This window comes from Hyla sarda, unplaced genomic scaffold (assembly GCF_029499605.1).
Source record: "Hyla sarda isolate aHylSar1 unplaced genomic scaffold, aHylSar1.hap1 scaffold_771, whole genome shotgun sequence".
Taxonomy (NCBI): Eukaryota; Metazoa; Chordata; class Amphibia; order Anura; family Hylidae; genus Hyla; species Hyla sarda.
Window position 1 is genome coordinate 71,419 of NW_026610794.1, and position 20,785 is coordinate 92,203.

The following is a 20,785-nucleotide window of genomic DNA, read 5'->3' on the forward strand; positions in this document are numbered from 1 at the left end:
TTATGGCCTTCATAGAAGCAACAGGAGATTGTTGCATCCATCTAGAACCCTCAGAACTACAGTGCTATGATGTCACTCACTTCCACAGGCCTTGCAGAGTGTAAACAACAACAACCCAGCTTTGTTGTGTATGTAACCATAGGGATTTGTGATGTCACCTAGAACCTTCACAGCAGCGACAGCTTTATGAGGAGCATCAGCACTGCTCTGCCTGAGCAGAACCATCACCGCCATAGGTTGTCAAATAACCCGGGTTTAACCCACACAGGTAAGTCCAATGGGGTGCAGGCATGTCCTCTATGCTTACAGCTTCCCGTGGGTGTTGGTTTGATACCGTTTGGGGACAGCCAAGGAGGCATCTGCAGGCAACAAAGGTAGGTGTGTGCTTGTGTGTGTGTTTCCTATGCAGATCCTCATCCCAGTGTCACATGCAAGTAGGAGGAGTAAGAAGGGTTCCTGGCAAATCCGGGTTATGGATTGCATTTAAAAAGGCCCCGTGGGAGTGCAATGGGCCCCTGTCTTGCTGCTTAGCAATAATGGTATGGGTTTAGGTTCTGCTGTGTGTACTGGTGGTTGACTGCCCCCCAGCCCAGAGTGTGCATGGAAAATTGTCTGGCAGCCTCCCTGACAGCAAGCAGTGATAGTGCCCATGAAGGGCACCTTGTTGGGCCCGCCCCTTTCACGGTTATCGCTTCTCGGCCTTTTGGCTAAGATCAAGTGTAGTATCTGTTCTTATCAGTTTAATATCTGATACGTCCCCTATCTGGGGACCATATATTAAATGGATTTTTGAGAACGGGGGCCGATTTCGAAGCTTGCTTCCGTCGCCCTATGCATTGACCCGATATGGCAGTATCTTCGGGTACAGTGCACCACCCCCTTACAGGGTTAAAAAGAAAGATTCCTACTTTCATTGCTACCTGCTTGCTGGCTAGCCAGCTAGCCAGCCCTGTGGGCCTTGCTGCTGCTGCAGCCAAAAAACAAAAGGTGGTGCTGCTGCTGCTTCTGCTGCTTCTGCTTCTGCTTGTGTCTGGCCGCTGTTGGAGCGTCCAGGCACAGGACTTCTGCTGCTGCTGACTAAATGGCCTCCTTAATTGGATCATTTGAGTAGCCAGCACACCTGTGCAGGTAGGGCATGACATGATAGGCAGCTGCCTTGATAGCGGGTGGGTGCTGAATGTTCCTAATTGACAAAATAAGATTAATGCTTATGAAGAAATATAAAATCTCATCCCTTCCCCAATATCGCGCCACACCCCTACCCCTTAATTCCCTGGTTGAACTTGATGGACATATGTCTTTTTTCGACCGTACTAACTATGTAACTATGTAACATAACATGGGGGGGGGGGGGGTCTCCTGGCTGTTCACACAGGTGTGTCATTGCTGTACATTGACCATGCATTGCTTCTGTGGTATTGCAAAGGCAAAGACAAATGCTTCCAGCCATCCATTGCACTAATGGATTGGTCATCAGCTGGCTGTCTATGTCCCGCATCAATATAGACCAAAGTACAGAGGGTTAGGCTATGCTATTGTGCACCTACCTGATGCATCAGAAGGTGCGAGGCCCTTGCTAAATTCTGTGCACAGACTTTGAGATCTATACTTTAGACTGTATCTAAACCTGCTCCAACATGGACTGACATTCTGGCCTACTTTCAGCCGATGCGACTTGTCTGTCGCTGAACAGTCGCTTTTTATGTATTCAGCACCTATGTATAATGTTGTAAAAATGCTCTAGAAGCTAAAGTCGCAGAAATGTCACACATATTTGGCCTGCAACTTTCTGTGCGACAAATTCAGACAGGAAAAATCAGTATAAATCCTTAGAAAATTATCCCCCAGTGTCTCTATCTGCTGGCGGTATTGAATAAGCATTGCTGCACTGATGGGGTATGCATTAGACGAAAAAAAAGAAGAAAAAGAAGAATAATACGCCCAGAAAAGAGGCGAAAAGGAGAAAAACGTAAAAAAACGTGAAAAAAAAGTAAGAGGAAGAGAAGGGAAAAAAAGGTGGAAATGGGTTTAAAAGTGATTTCGGCGGAGAAATATATATATATATATATATATATATATATATATGTATATATACGCGCACACACACACATATATATAAACGTATTCTCCGTTGAGATATTGCAGCCGCTGCTGTGTCCAGGCCCAGGAGCCTTAGCACTGTGCTGTGATGTCACTCAATACCACTGACATCACTAGGTGTAAACAACATCTCTCCTTTGCTGTGTATGTGACTATGGAGCTGTTTGGTGATGTCGTCTATTATGGCCTTCATAGAAGCAACAGGAGATTGTTGCATCCATCTAGAACCCTCAGAACTACAGTGCTATGATGTCACTCACTTCCACAGGCCTTGCAGAGTGTAAACAACAACAACCCAGCTTTGTTGTGTATGTAACCATAGGGATTTGTGATGTCACCTAGAACCTTCACAGCAGCGACAGCTTTATGAGGAGCATCAGCACTGCTCTGCCTGAGCAGAACCATCACCGCCATAGGTTGTCAAATAACCCGGGTTTAACCCACACAGGTAAGTCCAATGGGGTGCAGGCATGTCCTCTATGCTTACAGCTTCCCGTGGGTGTTGGTTTGATACCGTTTGGGGACAGCCAAGGAGGCATCTGCAGGCAACAAAGGTAGGTGTGTGCTTGTGTGTGTGTTTCCTATGCAGATCCTAAGCCCAGTGTCACATGCAAGTAGGAGGAGTAAGAAGGGTTCCTGGCAAATCCGGGTTATGGATTGCATTTAAAAAGGCCCCGTGGGAGTGCAATGGGCCCCTGTCTTGCTGCTTAGCAATAATGGTATGGGTTTAGGTTCTGCTGTGTGTACTGGTGGTTGACTGCCCCCCAGCCCAGAGTGTGCATGGAAAATTGTCTGGCAGCCTCCCTGACAGCAAGCAGTGATAGTGCCCATGAAGGGCACCTTCTTGGGCCCGCCCCTTTCACGGTTATTGCTTCTCGGCCTTTTGGCTAAGATCAAGTGTAGTATCTGTTCTTATCAGTTTAATATCTGATACGTCCCCTATCTGGGGACCATATATTAAATGAATTTTTGAGAACGGGGGCCGATTTCGAAGCTTGCTTCCGTCGCCCTATGCATTGACCCGATATGGCAGTATCTTCGGGTACAGTGCACCACCCCCTTACAGGGTTAAAAAGAAAGATTCCTACTTTCATTGCTACTTGCTTGCTGGCTAGCCAGCTAGCCAGCCCTGTGGGCCTTGCTGCTGCTGCAGCCAAAAAACAAAAGGTGGTGCTGCTGCTGCTTCTGCTGCTTCTGCTTCTGCTTGTGTCTGGCCGCTGTTGGAGCGTCCAGGCACAGGACTTCTGCTGCTGCTGACTAAATGGCCTCCTTAATTGGATCATTTGAGTAGCCAGCACACCTGTGCAGGTAGGGCATGACATGATAGGCAGCTGCCTTGATAGCGGGTGGGTGCTGAATGTTCCTAATTGACAAAATAAGATTAATGCTTATGAAGAAATATAAAATCTCATCCCTTCCCCAATATCGCGCCACACCCCTACCCCTTAATTCCCTGGTTGAACTTGATGGACATATGTCTTTTTTCGACCGTACTAACTATGTAACTATGTAACATAACATGGGGGGGGGGGGGGGGGTCTCCTGGCTGTTCACACAGGTGTGTCATTGCTGTACATTGACCATGCATTGCTTCTGTGGTATTGCAAAGGCAAAGACAAATGCTTCCAGCCATCCATTGCACTAATGGATTGGTCATCAGCTGGCTGTCTATGTCCCGCATCAATATAGACCAAAGTACAGAGGGTTAGGCTATGCTATTGTGCACCTACCTGATGCATCAGAAGGTGCGAGGCCCTTGCTAAATTCTGTGCACAGACTTTGAGATCTATACTTTAGACTGTATCTAAACCTGCTCCAACATGGACTGACATTCTGGCCTACTTTCAGCCGATGCGACTTGTCTGTCGCTGAACAGTCGCTTTTTATGTATTCAGCACCTATGTATAATGTTGTAAAAATGCTCTAGAAGCTAAAGTCGCAGAAATGTTACACATATTTGGCCTGCAACTTTCTGTGCGACAAATTCAGACAGGAAAAATCAGTATAAATCCTTAGAAAATTATCCCCCAGTGTCTCCATCTGCTGGCGGTATTGAATAAGCATTGCTGCACTGATGGGGTATGCATTAGACGAAAAAAAAGAAGAAAAAGAAGAATAATACGCCCAGAAAAGAGGCGAAAAGGAGAAAAACGTAAAAAAACGTGAAAAAAAAGTAAGAGGAAGAGAAGGGAAAAAAAGGTGGAAATGGGTTTAAAAGTGATTTCGGCGGAGAATATATATATATATATATATATATATATATATATATATATACGCGCACACACACACACATATATATAAACGTATTCTCCGTTGAGATATTGCAGCCGCTGCTGTGTCCAGGCCCAGGAGCCTTAGCACTGTGCTGTGATGTCACTCAATACCACTGACATCACTAGGTGTAAACAACATCTCTCCTTTGCTGTGTATGTGACTATGGAGCTGTTTGGTGATGTCGTCTATTATGGCCTTCATAGAAGCAACAGGAGATTGTTGCATCCATCTAGAACCCTCAGAACTACAGTGCTATGATGTCACTCACTTCCACAGGCCTTGCAGAGTGTAAACAACAACAACCCAGCTTTGTTGTGTATGTAACCATAGGGATTTGTGATGTCACCTAGAACCTTCACAGCAGCGACAGCTTTATGAGGAGCATCAGCACTGCTCTGCCTGAGCAGAACCATCACCGCCATAGGTTGTCAAATAACCCGGGTTTAACCCACACAGGTAAGTCCAATGGGGTGCAGGCATGTCCTCTATGCTTACAGCTTCCCGTGGGTGTTGGTTTGATACCGTTTGGGGACAGCCAAGGAGGCATCTGCAGGCAACAAAGGTAGGTGTGTGCTTGTGTGTGTGTTTCCTATGCAGATCCTAAGCCCAGTGTCACATGCAAGTAGGAGGAGTAAGAAGGGTTCCTGGCAAATCCGGGTTATGGATTGCATTTAAAAAGGCCCCGTGGGAGTGCAATGGGCCCCTGTCTTGCTGCTTAGCAATAATGGTATGGGTTTAGGTTCTGCTGTGTGTACTGGTGGTTGACTGCCCCCCAGCCCAGAGTGTGCATGGAAAATTGTCTGGCAGCCTCCCTGACAGCAAGCAGTGATAGTGCCCATGAAGGGCACCTTGTTGGGCCCGCCCCTTTCACGGTTATCGCTTCTCGGCCTTTTGGCTAAGATCAAGTGTAGTATCTGTTCTTATCAGTTTAATATCTGATACGTCCCCTATCTGGGGACCATATATTAAATGGATTTTTGAGAACGGGGGCCGATTTCGAAGCTTGCTTCCGTCGCCCTATGCATTGACTCGATATGGCAGTATCTTCGGGTACAGTGCACCACCCCCTTACAGGGTTAAAAAGAAAGATTCCTACTTTCATTGCTACCTGCTTGCTGGCTAGCCAGCTAGCCAGCCCTGTGGGCCTTGCTGCTGCTGCAGCCAAAAAACAAAAGGTGGTGCTGCTGCTGCTTCTGCTGCTTCTGCTTGTGTCTGGCCGCTGTTGGAGCGTCCAGGCACAGGACTTCTGCTGCTGCTGACTAAATGGCCTCCTTAATTGGATCATTTGAGTAGCCAGCACACCTGTGCAGGTAGGGCATGACATGATAGGCAGCTGCCTTGATAGCGGGTGGGTCCTGAATGTTCCTAATTGACAAAATAAGATTAATGCTTATGAAGAAATATAAAATCTCATCCCTTCCCCAATATCGCGCCACACCCCTACCCCTTAATTCCCTGGTTGAACTTGATGGACATATGTCTTTTTTCGACCGTACTAACTATGTAACTATGTAACATAACATGGGGGGGGGGGGGGTCTCCTGGCTGTTCACACAGGTGTGTCATTGCTGTACATTGACCATGCATTGCTTCTGTGGTATTGCAAAGGCAAAGACAAATGCTTCCAGCCATCCATTGCACTAATGGATTGGTCATCAGCTGGCTGTCTATGTCCCGCATCAATATAGACCAAAGTACAGAGGGTTAGGCTATGCTATTGTGCACCTACCTGATGCATCAGAAGGTGCGAGGCCCTTGCTAAATTCTGTGCACAGACTTTGAGATCTATACTTTAGACTGTATCTAAACCTGCTCCAACATGGACTGACATTCTGGCCTACTTTCAGCCGATGCGACTTGTCTGTCGCTGAACAGTCGCTTTTTATGTATTCAGCACCTATGTATAATGTTGTAAAAATGCTCTAGAAGCTAAAGTCGCAGAAATGTCACACATATTTGGCCTGCAACTTTCTGTGCGACAAATTCAGACAGGAAAAATCAGTATAAATCCTTAGAAAATTATCCCCCAGTGTCTCCATCTGCTGGCGGTATTGAATAAGCATTGCTGCACTGATGGGGTATGCATTAGACGAAAAAAAAGAAGAAAAAGAAGAATAATACGCCCAGAAAAGAGGCGAAAAGGAGAAAAACGTGAAAAAAAAGTAAGAGGAAGAGAAGGGAAAAAAAGGTGGAAATGGGTTTAAAAGTGATTTCGGCGGAGAAATATATATATATATATATATATATATATATATATATATATATATATATACGCGCACACACACACATATATATAAACGTATTCTCCGTTGAGATATTGCAGCCGCTGCTGTGTCCAGGCCCAGGAGCCTTAGCACTGTGCTGTGATGTCACTCAATACCACTGACATCACTAGGTGTAAACAACATCTCTCCTTTGCTGTGTATGTGACTATGGAGCTGTTTGGTGATGTCGTCTATTATGGCCTTCATAGAAGCAACAGGAGATTGTTGCATCCATCTAGAACCCTCAGAACTACAGTGCTATGATGTCACTCACTTCCACAGGCCTTGCAGAGTGTAAACAACAACAACCCAGCTTTGTTGTGTATGTAACCATAGGGATTTGTGATGTCACCTAGAACCTTCACAGCAGCGACAGCTTTATGAGGAGCATCAGCACTGCTCTGCCTGAGCAGAACCATCACCGCCATAGGTTGTCACATAACCCGGGTTTAACCCACACAGGTAAGTCCAATGGGGTGCAGGCATGTCCTCTATGCTTACAGCTTCCCGTGGGTGTTGGTTTGATACCGTTTGGGGACAGCCAAGGAGGCATCTGCAGGCAACAAAGGTAGGTGTGTGCTTGTGTGTGTGTTTCCTATGCAGATCCTCAGCCCAGTGTCACATGCAAGTAGGAGGAGTAAGAAGGGTTCCTGGCAAATCCGGGTTATGGATTGCATTTAAAAAGGCCCCGTGGGAGTGCAATGGGCCCCTGTCTTGCTGCTTAGCAATAATGGTATGGGTTTAGGTTCTGCTGTGTGTACTGGTGGTTGACTGCCCCCCAGCCCAGAGTGTGCATGGAAAATTGTCTGGCAGCCTCCCTGACAGCAAGCAGTGATAGTGCCCATGAAGGGCACCTTGTTGGGCCCGCCCCTTTCACGGTTATCGCTTCTCGGCCTTTTGGCTAAGATCAAGTGTAGTATCTGTTCTTATCAGTTTAATATCTGATACGTCCCCTATCTGGGGACCATATATTAAATGGATTTTTGAGAACGGGGGCCGATTTCGAAGCTTGCTTCCGTCGCCCTATGCATTGACCCGATATGGCAGTATCTTCGGGTACAGTGCACCACCCCCTTACAGGGTTAAAAAGAAAGATTCCTACTTTCATTGCTACCTGCTTGCTGGCTAGCCAGCTAGCCAGCCCTGTGGGCCTTGCTGCTGCTGCAGCCAAAAAACAAAAGGTGGTGCTGCTGCTGCTTCTGCTGCTTCTGCTTCTGCTTGTGTCTGGCCGCTGTTGGAGCGTCCAGGCACAGGACTTCTGCTGCTGCTGACTAAATGGCCTCCTTAATTGGATCATTTGAGTAGCCAGCACACCTGTGCAGGTAGGGCATGACATGATAGGCAGCTGCCTTGATAGCGGGTGGGTGCTGAATGTTCCTAATTGACAAAATAAGATTAATGCTTATGAAGAAATATAAAATCTCATCCCTTCCCCAATATCGCGCCACACCCCTACCCCTTAATTCCCTGGTTGAACTTGATGGACATATGTCTTTTTTCGACCGTACTAACTATGTAACTATGTAACATAACATGGGGGGGGGGGGGGGGTCTCCTGGCTGTTCACACAGGTGTGTCATTGCTGTACATTGACCATGCATTGCTTCTGTGGTATTGCAAAGGCAAAGACAAATGCTTCCAGCCATCCATTGCACTAATGGATTGGTCATCAGCTGGCTGTCTATGTCCCGCATCAATATAGACCAAAGTACAGAGGGTTAGGCTATGCTATTGTGCACCTACCTGATGCATCAGAAGGTGCGAGGCCCTTGCTAAATTCTGTGCACAGACTTTGAGATCTATACTTTAGACTGTATCTAAACCTGCTCCAACATGGACTGACATTCTGGCCTACTTTCAGCCGATGCGACTTGTCTGTCGCTGAACAGTCGCTTTTTATGTATTCAGCACCTATGTATAATGTTGTAAAAATGCTCTAGAAGCTAAAGTCGCAGAAATGTCACACATATTTGGCCTGCAACTTTCTGTGCGACAAATTCAGACAGGAAAAATCAGTATAAATCCTTAGAAAATTATCCCCCAGTGTCTCTATCTGCTGGCGGTATTGAATAAGCATTGCTGCACTGATGGGGTATGCATTAGACGAAAAAAAAGAAGAAAAAGAAGAATAATACGCCCAGAAAAGAGGCGAAAAGGAGAAAAACGTAAAAAAACGTGAAAAAAAAGTAAGAGGAAGAGAAGGGAAAAAAAGGTGGAAATGGGTTTAAAAGTGATTTCGGCGGAGAAATATATATATATATATATATATATATATATATATGTATATATACGCGCACACACACACATATATATAAACGTATTCTCCGTTGAGATATTGCAGCCGCTGCTGTGTCCAGGCCCAGGAGCCTTAGCACTGTGCTGTGATGTCACTCAATACCACTGACATCACTAGGTGTAAACAACATCTCTCCTTTGCTGTGTATGTGACTATGGAGCTGTTTGGTGATGTCGTCTATTATGGCCTTCATAGAAGCAACAGGAGATTGTTGCATCCATCTAGAACCCTCAGAACTACAGTGCTATGATGTCACTCACTTCCACAGGCCTTGCAGAGTGTAAACAACAACAACCCAGCTTTGTTGTGTATGTAACCATAGGGATTTGTGATGTCACCTAGAACCTTCACAGCAGCGACAGCTTTATGAGGAGCATCAGCACTGCTCTGCCTGAGCAGAACCATCACCGCCATAGGTTGTCAAATAACCCGGGTTTAACCCACACAGGTAAGTCCAATGGGGTGCAGGCATGTCCTCTATGCTTACAGCTTCCCGTGGGTGTTGGTTTGATACCGTTTGGGGACAGCCAAGGAGGCATCTGCAGGCAACAAAGGTAGGTGTGTGCTTGTGTGTGTGTTTCCTATGCAGATCCTAAGCCCAGTGTCACATGCAAGTAGGAGGAGTAAGAAGGGTTCCTGGCAAATCCGGGTTATGGATTGCATTTAAAAAGGCCCCGTGGGAGTGCAATGGGCCCCTGTCTTGCTGCTTAGCAATAATGGTATGGGTTTAGGTTCTGCTGTGTGTACTGGTGGTTGACTGCCCCCCAGCCCAGAGTGTGCATGGAAAATTGTCTGGCAGCCTCCCTGACAGCAAGCAGTGATAGTGCCCATGAAGGGCACCTTCTTGGGCCCGCCCCTTTCACGGTTATTGCTTCTCGGCCTTTTGGCTAAGATCAAGTGTAGTATCTGTTCTTATCAGTTTAATATCTGATACGTCCCCTATCTGGGGACCATATATTAAATGAATTTTTGAGAACGGGGGCCGATTTCGAAGCTTGCTTCCGTCGCCCTATGCATTGACCCGATATGGCAGTATCTTCGGGTACAGTGCACCACCCCCTTACAGGGTTAAAAAGAAAGATTCCTACTTTCATTGCTACTTGCTTGCTGGCTAGCCAGCTAGCCAGCCCTGTGGGCCTTGCTGCTGCTGCAGCCAAAAAACAAAAGGTGGTGCTGCTGCTGCTTCTGCTGCTTCTGCTTCTGCTTGTGTCTGGCCGCTGTTGGAGCGTCCAGGCACAGGACTTCTGCTGCTGCTGACTAAATGGCCTCCTTAATTGGATCATTTGAGTAGCCAGCACACCTGTGCAGGTAGGGCATGACATGATAGGCAGCTGCCTTGATAGCGGGTGGGTGCTGAATGTTCCTAATTGACAAAATAAGATTAATGCTTATGAAGAAATATAAAATCTCATCCCTTCCCCAATATCGCGCCACACCCCTACCCCTTAATTCCCTGGTTGAACTTGATGGACATATGTCTTTTTTCGACCGTACTAACTATGTAACTATGTAACATAACATGGGGGGGGGGGGGGGTCTCCTGGCTGTTCACACAGGTGTGTCATTGCTGTACATTGACCATGCATTGCTTCTGTGGTATTGCAAAGGCAAAGACAAATGCTTCCAGCCATCCATTGCACTAATGGATTGGTCATCAGCTGGCTGTCTATGTCCCGCATCAATATAGACCAAAGTACAGAGGGTTAGGCTATGCTATTGTGCACCTACCTGATGCATCAGAAGGTGCGAGGCCCTTGCTAAATTCTGTGCACAGACTTTGAGATCTATACTTTAGACTGTATCTAAACCTGCTCCAACATGGACTGACATTCTGGCCTACTTTCAGCCGATGCGACTTGTCTGTCGCTGAACAGTCGCTTTTTATGTATTCAGCACCTATGTATAATGTTGTAAAAATGCTCTAGAAGCTAAAGTCGCAGAAATGTCACACATATTTGGCCTGCAACTTTCTGTGCGACAAATTCAGACAGGAAAAATCAGTATAAATCCTTAGAAAATTATCCCCCAGTGTCTCCATCTGCTGGCGGTATTGAATAAGCATTGCTGCACTGATGGGGTATGCATTAGACGAAAAAAAAGAAGAAAAAGAAGAATAATACGCCCAGAAAAGAGGCGAAAAGGAGAAAAACGTAAAAAAACGTGAAAAAAAAGTAAGAGGAAGAGAAGGGAAAAAAAGGTGGAAATGGGTTTAAAAGTGATTTCGGCGGAGAAATATATATATATATATATATATATATATATATATATATATATATACGCGCACACACACACATATATATAAACGTATTCTCCGTTGAGATATTGCAGCCGCTGCTGTGTCCAGGCCCAGGAGCCTTAGCACTGTGCTGTGATGTCACTCAATACCACTGACATCACTAGGTGTAAACAACATCTCTCCTTTGCTGTGTATGTGACTATGGAGCTGTTTGGTGATGTCGTCTATTATGGCCTTCATAGAAGCAACAGGAGATTGTTGCATCCATCTAGAACCCTCAGAACTACAGTGCTATGATGTCACTCACTTCCACAGGCCTTGCAGAGTGTAAACAACAACAACCCAGCTTTGTTGTGTATGTAACCATAGGGATTTGTGATGTCACCTAGAACCTTCACAGCAGCGACAGCTTTATGAGGAGCATCAGCACTGCTCTGCCTGAGCAGAACCATCACCGCCATAGGTTGTCAAATAACCCGGGTTTAACCCACACAGGTAAGTCCAATGGGGTGCATGCATGTCCTCTATGCTTACAGCTTCCCGTGGGTGTTGGTTTGATACCGTTTGGGGACAGCCAAGGAGGCATCTGCAGGCAACAAAGGTAGGTGTGTGCTTGTGTGTGTGTTTCCTATGCAGATCCTAAGCCCAGTGTCACATGCAAGTAGGAGGAGTAAGAAGGGTTCCTGGCAAATCCGGGTTATGGATTGCATTTAAAAAGGCCCCGTGGGAGTGCAATGGGCCCCTGTCTTGCTGCTTAGCAATAATGGTATGGGTTTAGGTTCTGCTGTGTGTACTGGTGGTTGACTGCCCCCCAGCCCAGAGTGTGCATGGAAAATTGTCTGGCAGCCTCCCTGACAGCAAGCAGTGATAGTGCCCATGAAGGGCACCTTGTTGGGCCCGCCCCTTTCACGGTTATCGCTTCTCGGCCTTTTGGCTAAGATCAAGTGTAGTATCTGTTCTTATCAGTTTAATATCTGATACGTCCCCTATCTGGGGACCATATATTAAATGGATTTTTGAGAACGGGGGCCGATTTCGAAGCTTGCTTCCGTCGCCCTATGCATTGACTCGATATGGCAGTATCTTCGGGTACAGTGCACCACCCCCTTACAGGGTTAAAAAGAAAGATTCCTACTTTCATTGCTACCTGCTTGCTGGCTAGCCAGCTAGCCAGCCCTGTGGGCCTTGCTGCTGCTGCAGCCAAAAAACAAAAGGTGGTGCTGCTGCTGCTTCTGCTTGTGTCTGGCCGCTGTTGGAGCGTCCAGGCACAGGACTTCTGCTGCTGCTGACTAAATGGCCTCCTTAATTGGATCATTTGAGTAGCCAGCACACCTGTGCAGGTAGGGCATGACATGATAGGCAGCTGCCTTGATAGCGGGTGGGTCCTGAATGTTCCTAATTGACAAAATAAGATTAATGCTTATGAAGAAATATAAAATCTCATCCCTTCCCCAATATCGCGCCACACCCCTACCCCTTAATTCCCTGGTTGAACTTGATGGACATATGTCTTTTTTCGACCGTACTAACTATGTAACTATGTAACATAACATGGGGGGGGGGGGGGTCTCCTGGCTGTTCACACAGGTGTGTCATTGCTGTACATTGACCATGCATTGCTTCTGTGGTATTGCAAAGGCAAAGACAAATGCTTCCAGCCATCCATTGCACTAATGGATTGGTCATCAGCTGGCTGTCTATGTCCCGCATCAATATAGACCAAAGTACAGAGGGTTAGGCTATGCTATTGTGCACCTACCTGATGCATCAGAAGGTGCGAGGCCCTTGCTAAATTCTGTGCACAGACTTTGAGATCTATACTTTAGACTGTATCTAAACCTGCTCCAACATGGACTGACATTCTGGCCTACTTTCAGCCGATGCGACTTGTCTGTCGCTGAACAGTCGCTTTTTATGTATTCAGCACCTATGTATAATGTTGTAAAAATGCTCTAGAAGCTAAAGTCGCAGAAATGTCACACATATTTGGCCTGCAACTTTCTGTGCGACAAATTCAGACAGGAAAAATCAGTATAAATCCTTAGAAAATTATCCCCCAGTGTCTCCATCTGCTGGCGGTATTGAATAAGCATTGCTGCACTGATGGGGTATGCATTAGACGAAAAAAAAGAAGAAAAAGAAGAATAATACGCCCAGAAAAGAGGCGAAAAGGAGAAAAACGTGAAAAAAAAGTAAGAGGAAGAGAAGGGAAAAAAAGGTGGAAATGGGTTTAAAAGTGATTTCGGCGGAGAAATATATATATATATATATATATATATATATATATATATATATATATATATACGCGCACACACACACATATATATAAACGTATTCTCCGTTGAGATATTGCAGCCGCTGCTGTGTCCAGGCCCAGGAGCCTTAGCACTGTGCTGTGATGTCACTCAATACCACTGACATCACTAGGTGTAAACAACATCTCTCCTTTGCTGTGTATGTGACTATGGAGCTGTTTGGTGATGTCGTCTATTATGGCCTTCATAGAAGCAACAGGAGATTGTTGCATCCATCTAGAACCCTCAGAACTACAGTGCTATGATGTCACTCACTTCCACAGGCCTTGCAGAGTGTAAACAACAACAACCCAGCTTTGTTGTGTATGTAACCATAGGGATTTGTGATGTCACCTAGAACCTTCACAGCAGCGACAGCTTTATGAGGAGCATCAGCACTGCTCTGCCTGAGCAGAACCATCACCGCCATAGGTTGTCAAATAACCCGGGTTTAACCCACACAGGTAAGTCCAATGGGGTGCAGGCATGTCCTCTATGCTTACAGCTTCCCGTGGGTGTTGGTTTGATACCGTTTGGGGACAGCCAAGGAGGCATCTGCAGGCAACAAAGGTAGGTGTGTGCTTGTGTGTGTGTTTCCTATGCAGATCCTCAGCCCAGTGTCACATGCAAGTAGGAGGAGTAAGAAGGGTTCCTGGCAAATCCGGGTTATGGATTGCATTTAAAAAGGCCCCGTGGGAGTGCAATGGGCCCCTGTCTTGCTGCTTAGCAATAATGGTATGGGTTTAGGTTCTGCTGTGTGTACTGGTGGTTGACTGCCCCCCAGCCCAGAGTGTGCATGGAAAATTGTCTGGCAGCCTCCCTGACAGCAAGCAGTGATAGTGCCCATGAAGGGCACCTTGTTGGGCCCGCCCCTTTCACGGTTATCGCTTCTCGGCCTTTTGGCTAAGATCAAGTGTAGTATCTGCATTTGGTCTGGTCGGAAGGTGTCTGTGGTACCCCGCTTCTCGGCCTTGGGGGATTGTCTCTCCTTACGGAGGGACTTCACCCCCTTGCTGCTATTGGGGAGCGGGCTTAGTCCACGGACAACGGGTTGCGATCCCCCTGTCTCTGGGACCTTGTGTCTCAGAAGGCATTTTCGGTACGTTGAGCGTTACCTGTAGCTTCGGAAGCACCTAGGGTACCCCCGACCTCTGCCTTGGGTAAGGGTTCCGCTTTTATAGCGGGATTCCGAGCCCCTGCTGCTATTGGGGAAGGGGCTTAGTCCCTGGGTGTGGAAGATGCCGTTCTCCTGGGCTTTCCCCTCTGGGGAAATGTCGATGCGAAATACCATCCGCATAGAGGTGTCGGAGAGCCATCGTCAGTTGAAGAACCTCCGCTTCATTGCGGAGGTGATTCTTCTTGACTACTTCCGCCTCAATAGGGAGGACATCCTGTGTCTAAATGACCAGGAAAGCCGTGGCCTGTATACCGTCACCTTCACGGCCACGGCGTGTTGCGATAACATCTATGCAACCTTGTCTGGTGCGGACCAGAGGGACGATCGACTCGACGGTCTTTCGTTCCAGTTCCTCTATGGTGAGGAACATATACCGTTGGTGGTGGCTATGCACAGCCCTCATGTGACCACGGAGGATATAGCCACTTTTCTTCGGCGATACTGCGAAGAGGTGCGATTCGCAAACAAAATCTTGAACTCCGTGCGGTTCTGGAACGGCAAGAGGAAGTTCTGGGTCAAGCTCCGTAAGGATCCCGGTGGTATTGGGGGTCTTTGCCATCCGCCCCCAAATTTTGCCATCGGGAGAGTTCGGGGCTTCCTGTTCTATCCTCAAATGCCTATGTATTGCCGAAATTGCTTGAGGTTTGGCCACACCCAGGAGACCTGCGGCGCGGAGCGTGTGATTCGCTGCAATAGGTGTGGCCAAGAAGGTCACATAGCCTCAAGATGTAGCCATACAATAAGGTGCAACCTCTGCGGAGAGGAAAATCACGATTTTAATTCCTGTCCCCATAAAGCAAAAACTACGATGGGTGGGTCAAGGCTGGGCCCACCCAAAGAGGGGACAGGACAAAAGACGTCCTTTTTTAAGATGCCCAAACCCCAGATGGCAGGTACTGATGGGTCCAGGCCCAAGACCTCTGGTGCTCCATCGGGGGGGCCCCCCACCGGTGGTAGTGCTAGGGGGAGGCCATGGGGATTCCACGAAGCCCGGGCGGGTGATCGAGTTTACTGCCCGGGAAATTGAAAGACGTCGATCGACTTCCCTACCTGGCTCAAGAGCCCGCCGAAACTTCTGAAGGGGGCTCACCTGTGGCGGGTGGCAGCCGACGGGCCTCGGTGGGGGCAAAAGTGGACCCCAAAATTGCAGCATAAGCCAGGTACTGGCTTGGCCCAGGGTCGCCCTGCTCCGGACGAAGAGGCCCCGGTGAAAGCCCGCCGGAAGGGGAGTCAGGTGGCCAGGTCTGAGCCGGTCCTGTTACTCCCGCCTATACAGGACAGGGCCAAGAAGACAAGTGGCGCCAACCAGGGTTTGCTGCCCCGCCAGCAGTGGACCCGGTGGGTAAAACTGGCCATCGTCGATCGATGGGGAAGTTGGAGCCAACAGTCCTCAGCAACGCTTGCTGGGGAACAAGCGATGAAAACTTCCAAGGTAGCGGCAAAGGTTCCGGAAAGAGGCCTCACAGGCCCCTGTGCAGCAGTTCCAGTCGTCAAATGATGAAAGAAGACGCAGATCCATCAGCCGGGGGCCAGAGATTACATCGAGTGAGAGCAACACAGAGGATATGGACAGCAGTGTGTGACATTTAAAAGACAAAGAGAAGAAGAAGAGGAAGACATTCAAAGGAAAGCGGCGTGCCGTAGTTCGGACGAGAGCGAGCTCAGGGTCGGGGCATCATCGATCTCAAGCTCCGACCCTCAGAACATCAAGGAGCTGATGACCCCGCAGGCGGGGATGACGGTACGCAGCTTATTATTGACTTTGATTCTCCAAGCACGGACTCTCCATAAACTATGCCTATCCCTGTAAAAATTGCCTCACTCAATGTGAGGTCCTTAAAGAGCCCTGATCGCAGGGCTGCTTTATTTTCTTATCTAGGAGACATGTGACTTTGACCTTTGCCTGCTACAAGAATGTGGAATCCCTAGTAAAATGGACTATAAAGACTTAAAAGAGACTGGAAGCTGGGCCCATCCATATGGTCCGGTGCAAATGACTGTCGTTCTGTGGGTGTTGGGCTGCTCTGCCGAGGGCCAGTCCTTTTCTATTCATACAGTAACTGAGATTGTGCCTGGCAGAGCTCTTTTAATTCATCTATATTTTAATGGACTTTTAATTCGTGTTTTAAATGTGTATGCCCCTCCTGATAAACAGGAGCGGGCAGAACTATTTGAAATTTTACCACTGTTTTGTGTTGGGTCTTCCCCCCTGCTGGTGGGAGGTGATTTTAACTGCATACGTGATGGGGAACACCGGCAGGGTGGGGATATTAATCGTAAAGACCGCACTTCTTACCTGCTTAAAAATTTTATTGATGATTTTAATTGAAAGATTGCTGGAAGGATCTCTTGCCGGAGGACCCAGGCGCCACATGGTCCAATGGAAGAGTGAGCTCCAGAATCGATTTTATTTTTTCCTCTAGAGCTTTTAAACCCCTGAAATGCACGCTCGAGCAGAATATCTTCTCTGATCATAAGCTCCTCTTGGTGGGCCTGGAGCTAGAGGGGGAGCAAAAAGCAAAAAGGGGCCTCTGGAGATTAAACACCACACTCCTAGAGGACCCTGAGATAAAAGAGGAGTTTGTGCGGACCTACCAATGCTGGCAATCACAAAGAAAACCCCACGAGCCTATGCTGCACTGGTGGGAGGGCACCAAATCTAAAATCAGATTTTTTTTTATCAAGCAGGGTAAGAAGAAGGCAAAAATGGAAAAACAGTGGTTTTATGTCTTAACATGCGTTTAAATGTACTTTTTAAATTGAAAGAAGCTGGTATGGATGTAGAAAAATGATATTTTAAACCTTAAAACTGAAATAAAACATGCCATAGAAAAGAAAGGGAAACAAATCATTTTTAACTCACATGTGCAGCACTGGAGGAGGGCGAGAAATGTTCCCGTTTCTTTTTTAAAAAAGTGATGAATAGGAGGGATATCATCCAAAACCTTGAGGGTGAATCCACTCCAAAAGGCATGTTAGATGCAGTTTTTAACTTCTACCAGCTTCTTTTTAATAAGAAAGATCTTAATCCATCCTTTTAGAACATGTTCTTAATTCCCTTGATTTTAAGCTAGATGTTTTAGACCAGGAGGTTTTATCCCGTGATCTTAACTTAGATGAACTTTTATTTGTTTTTAAAAGTTTTTCTAGTGGAAGGCCCCTGGGGAAGATGGTTTACCCATCGAATTTTATTTAGCTTTTTGGGATATTTTAAAGGATGATATGGTTTTATTGTATAAAGAAACTTTTATTGTTAATGAACTTCCCCCTTCCTGGAGGAGGGGGATTGTATCATTACTTTTTAAAAAGGGTGAAAAGGATATGCTAAAAATTGGCGCCCCCATCACACTTTTAAATGTTGATTATAAAGTTTTAGCCAAGTTATTAGCTGTCCGTTTTAAACCTTTTATTCATAAATTAATTCACCCCAAATCAGGTTTGTGGGGTACCTGGAAAGGTCTATAGCTGAATCCCTAAATATTTTAAGAGATGTTTTATGGTATTTTAAGGATAGAAATCAAACTGTAGCAATTTTATCCTTAGACTTTGAAAAAGCCTTTGATAGGGTCTCCCATGATACCTGTTTTTAGTTCTTAAAAAGATGGCAGTGCCTGAAACGATTTTAAGCCGAATCATGCTTTTAATACCGATCCTGTTTTAGTCAAGTCTCTGTTAATGGCTTTTTAACCAGCGGTGTTCCTCTTTTATCAGGTGTCAAACAGGGCTGCCCCCTGTCCCCCACTCCTTTTTATTTGCGCAATCGAACCACTGATGGCCCTCCTCAGGAAAGACCGGGTAGTAAGAGGCGTACCGATACCTGGTGGAGGAGGGGACCCATCTAAAGGTGTTGGGGTACATGGATGATGTCACCATACTGTGCCCGGACTCTCCATCCATGAGGGGGGCATTGAGGAACACCAGCTATTTCTGCGAGGTCTCTGGTTTTTAAGCTAAACACAGATAAATGTGACTGTTTTTTATATTGGCTCCTGGGATTCATCCATCACCCCAGGAGTCACAATGCAACAGGATCAAATTAAAGTTTTAGGTATTGTTTTTAACCAGGTCAATGATGGGAGCCCTAACTGGGATTCAGCTATAGCTAAGATGGAGAAGAAGATTTTAATGTGGAATCTTAGAAACCTTACCATGGAGGGGAAGATTTTAATAATTAAAGATGGTTTACTCCCTATTATGCTATACATTGCCATGGTATTTCCTCCATCTATTTTATACATTAAAAAAATAACTAGAATTGTTTTACTTTTTTATGGGGTTCAAAAATGGAGAAATTAAAGCGTGATTTTATGTACAAAAGTAAAGATAATGGCGGGAAAGATGTTCCTAACCTTTTTACTTTCTTTTACATAAAGTATTTCTGTTTCTGTTTTAAAATTATTAAATCCGATGGCATTTTTAGCTGCTTTTTAAGGTACGCTGCGGGCATGGTTTTTTAAAAGATGGTTGCGCATCCCTCTGAACGCTCCGGTGCTTCTGTGTCCCCCAAAACATTATGTGGTTGTTGGAAAGACAGTCAGGCTCCTAGGTCTCCAAGATTTGGAGCCTGACATACTGGGGACCAGAGAAAGGTATCAAAGGTCCTCAGGCGGAGTGAGGTTACCCTGGCAGTGTCCAATTTCACACAGGCAAGATCCAAAAAGGTATGGCGGAACGTGTACGGGAAGTTTCTGGCGAATGTACACAGGGGATCTTGCCTGGGCAATCGTCCACCAGTGCCTCCCTACTCGTGAGTTTCAGCACAGGCGAGGACTGGTGGCGAGAGCCAAGTGCCCGAGAGATGGCTGCGGAGTGGACGAAACGGGTGCTGCACATATTTTGGAACTGCCCTTTTGCACGGGAGCTTTGGAGGAAGGTAGGCCCACCTTTGAAGTGGGCCTGCGGCCCTAAAAGATTTTAATCACGAATGTGTCTTTTACGGTCTTTTTAACTGCCCCAATTTTAAACAGCAGATGATCTGCTGGATGATTATTAATTGTTTTAAAAATGCCATCTGGAAAGTTAGGAACATCTTACTTTTTAAACATGATTTTATTGATGTTAAAAACTGTATAAAGCTGGCCCTGAGTGAGATGTACATCTATTACCTAAGAGACAAGAAACAGTTGGGGGCCAGCGAGGCAGCATCCATGTGGTGTCCTGCCTCTATGGAACGAAATAACAGTATAATCAGTTTTTATGACATTTGTATAATGTTTTATCCTGCCATTTTTATTTTTTCTCCTTTTATTACTGGTGTTATTATTTGTATTTTAAAACTTTTGTGAACCTTTTATTATTTTGCATTTTAAATTTTGTATGGTTTCTTATTTATTCAATAAAATTTTGTTGAAACCTTATCTGTTCTTATCAGTTTAATATCTGATACGTCCCCTATCTGGGGACCATATATTAAATGGATTTTTGAGAACGGGGGCCCGATTTCGAAGCTTGCTTCCGTCGCCCTATGCATTGACCCGATATGGCAGTATCTTCGGGTACAGTGCACCAACCCCCTTACAGGGTTAAAAAGAAAGATTCCTACTTTCATTGCTACCTGCTTGCTGGCTAGCCAGCTAGCCAGCCCTGTGGGCCTTGCTGCTGCTGCAGCCAAAAAACAAAAGGTGGTGCTGCTGCTGCTTCTGCTGCTTCTGCTTCTGCTTGTGTCTGGCCGCTGTTGGAGCGTCCAGGCACAGGACTTCTGCTGCTGCTGACTAAATGGCCTCCTTAATTGGATCATTTGAGTAGCCAGCACACCTGTGCAGGTAGGTGCATGACATGATAGGCAGCTGCCTTGATAGCGGGTGGGTGCTGAATGTTCCTAATTGACAAAATAAGATTAATGCTTATGAAGAAAATATAAAATCTCATCCCTTCCCCAATATCGCGCCACACCCCTACCCTTAATTCCCTGGTTGAACTTGATGGACATATGTCTTTTTTCGACCGTACTAACTATGTAACTATGTAACATAACATGGGGGGGGGGGGGTCTCCTGGCTGTTCACACAGGTGTGTCATTGCTGTACATTGACCATGCATTGCTTCTGTGGTATTGCAAAGGCAAAGACAAATGCTTCCAGCCATCCATTGCACTAATGGATTGGTCATCAGCTGGCTGTCTATGTCCCGCATCAATAATGACCA

General features: G+C 46.3%; 7 non-coding genes and 1 pseudogene across 7 annotated transcripts; all 8 read left to right on the forward strand.

Annotated features, from left to right (window-relative positions):
• The first annotated feature begins 687 nt into the window (after nucleotides 1-687).
• On the forward strand, nucleotides 688-878 carry LOC130346013 (U2 spliceosomal RNA). The gene has a single exon (XR_008884398.1). It is a non-coding gene; the product is annotated as a U2 spliceosomal RNA (small nuclear RNA).
• Nucleotides 879-2,967: 2,089 nt separating this feature from the next.
• LOC130346015 (U2 spliceosomal RNA) lies at nucleotides 2,968-3,158 on the forward strand. Its single transcript, XR_008884400.1, has one exon. It is a non-coding gene; the product is annotated as a U2 spliceosomal RNA (small nuclear RNA).
• A 2,091-nt stretch (nucleotides 3,159-5,249) lies between these two features.
• On the forward strand, nucleotides 5,250-5,440 carry LOC130346037 (U2 spliceosomal RNA). The gene has a single exon (XR_008884421.1). It is a non-coding gene; the product is annotated as a U2 spliceosomal RNA (small nuclear RNA).
• Nucleotides 5,441-7,519: 2,079 nt separating this feature from the next.
• Nucleotides 7,520-7,710, forward strand: LOC130346014 (U2 spliceosomal RNA). Its single transcript, XR_008884399.1, has one exon. It is a non-coding gene; the product is annotated as a U2 spliceosomal RNA (small nuclear RNA).
• Nucleotides 7,711-9,801: 2,091 nt separating this feature from the next.
• Nucleotides 9,802-9,992, forward strand: LOC130346028 (U2 spliceosomal RNA). The gene has a single exon (XR_008884412.1). It is a non-coding gene; the product is annotated as a U2 spliceosomal RNA (small nuclear RNA).
• Nucleotides 9,993-12,084: 2,092 nt separating this feature from the next.
• Nucleotides 12,085-12,275, forward strand: LOC130346038 (U2 spliceosomal RNA). The gene has a single exon (XR_008884422.1). It is a non-coding gene; the product is annotated as a U2 spliceosomal RNA (small nuclear RNA).
• A 2,072-nt stretch (nucleotides 12,276-14,347) lies between these two features.
• On the forward strand, nucleotides 14,348-14,565 carry LOC130346057 (U2 spliceosomal RNA; annotated as a pseudogene).
• A 5,400-nt stretch (nucleotides 14,566-19,965) lies between these two features.
• Nucleotides 19,966-20,152, forward strand: LOC130346046 (U2 spliceosomal RNA). The gene has a single exon (XR_008884428.1). It is a non-coding gene; the product is annotated as a U2 spliceosomal RNA (small nuclear RNA).
• Nucleotides 20,153-20,785: the final 633 nt, after the last annotated feature.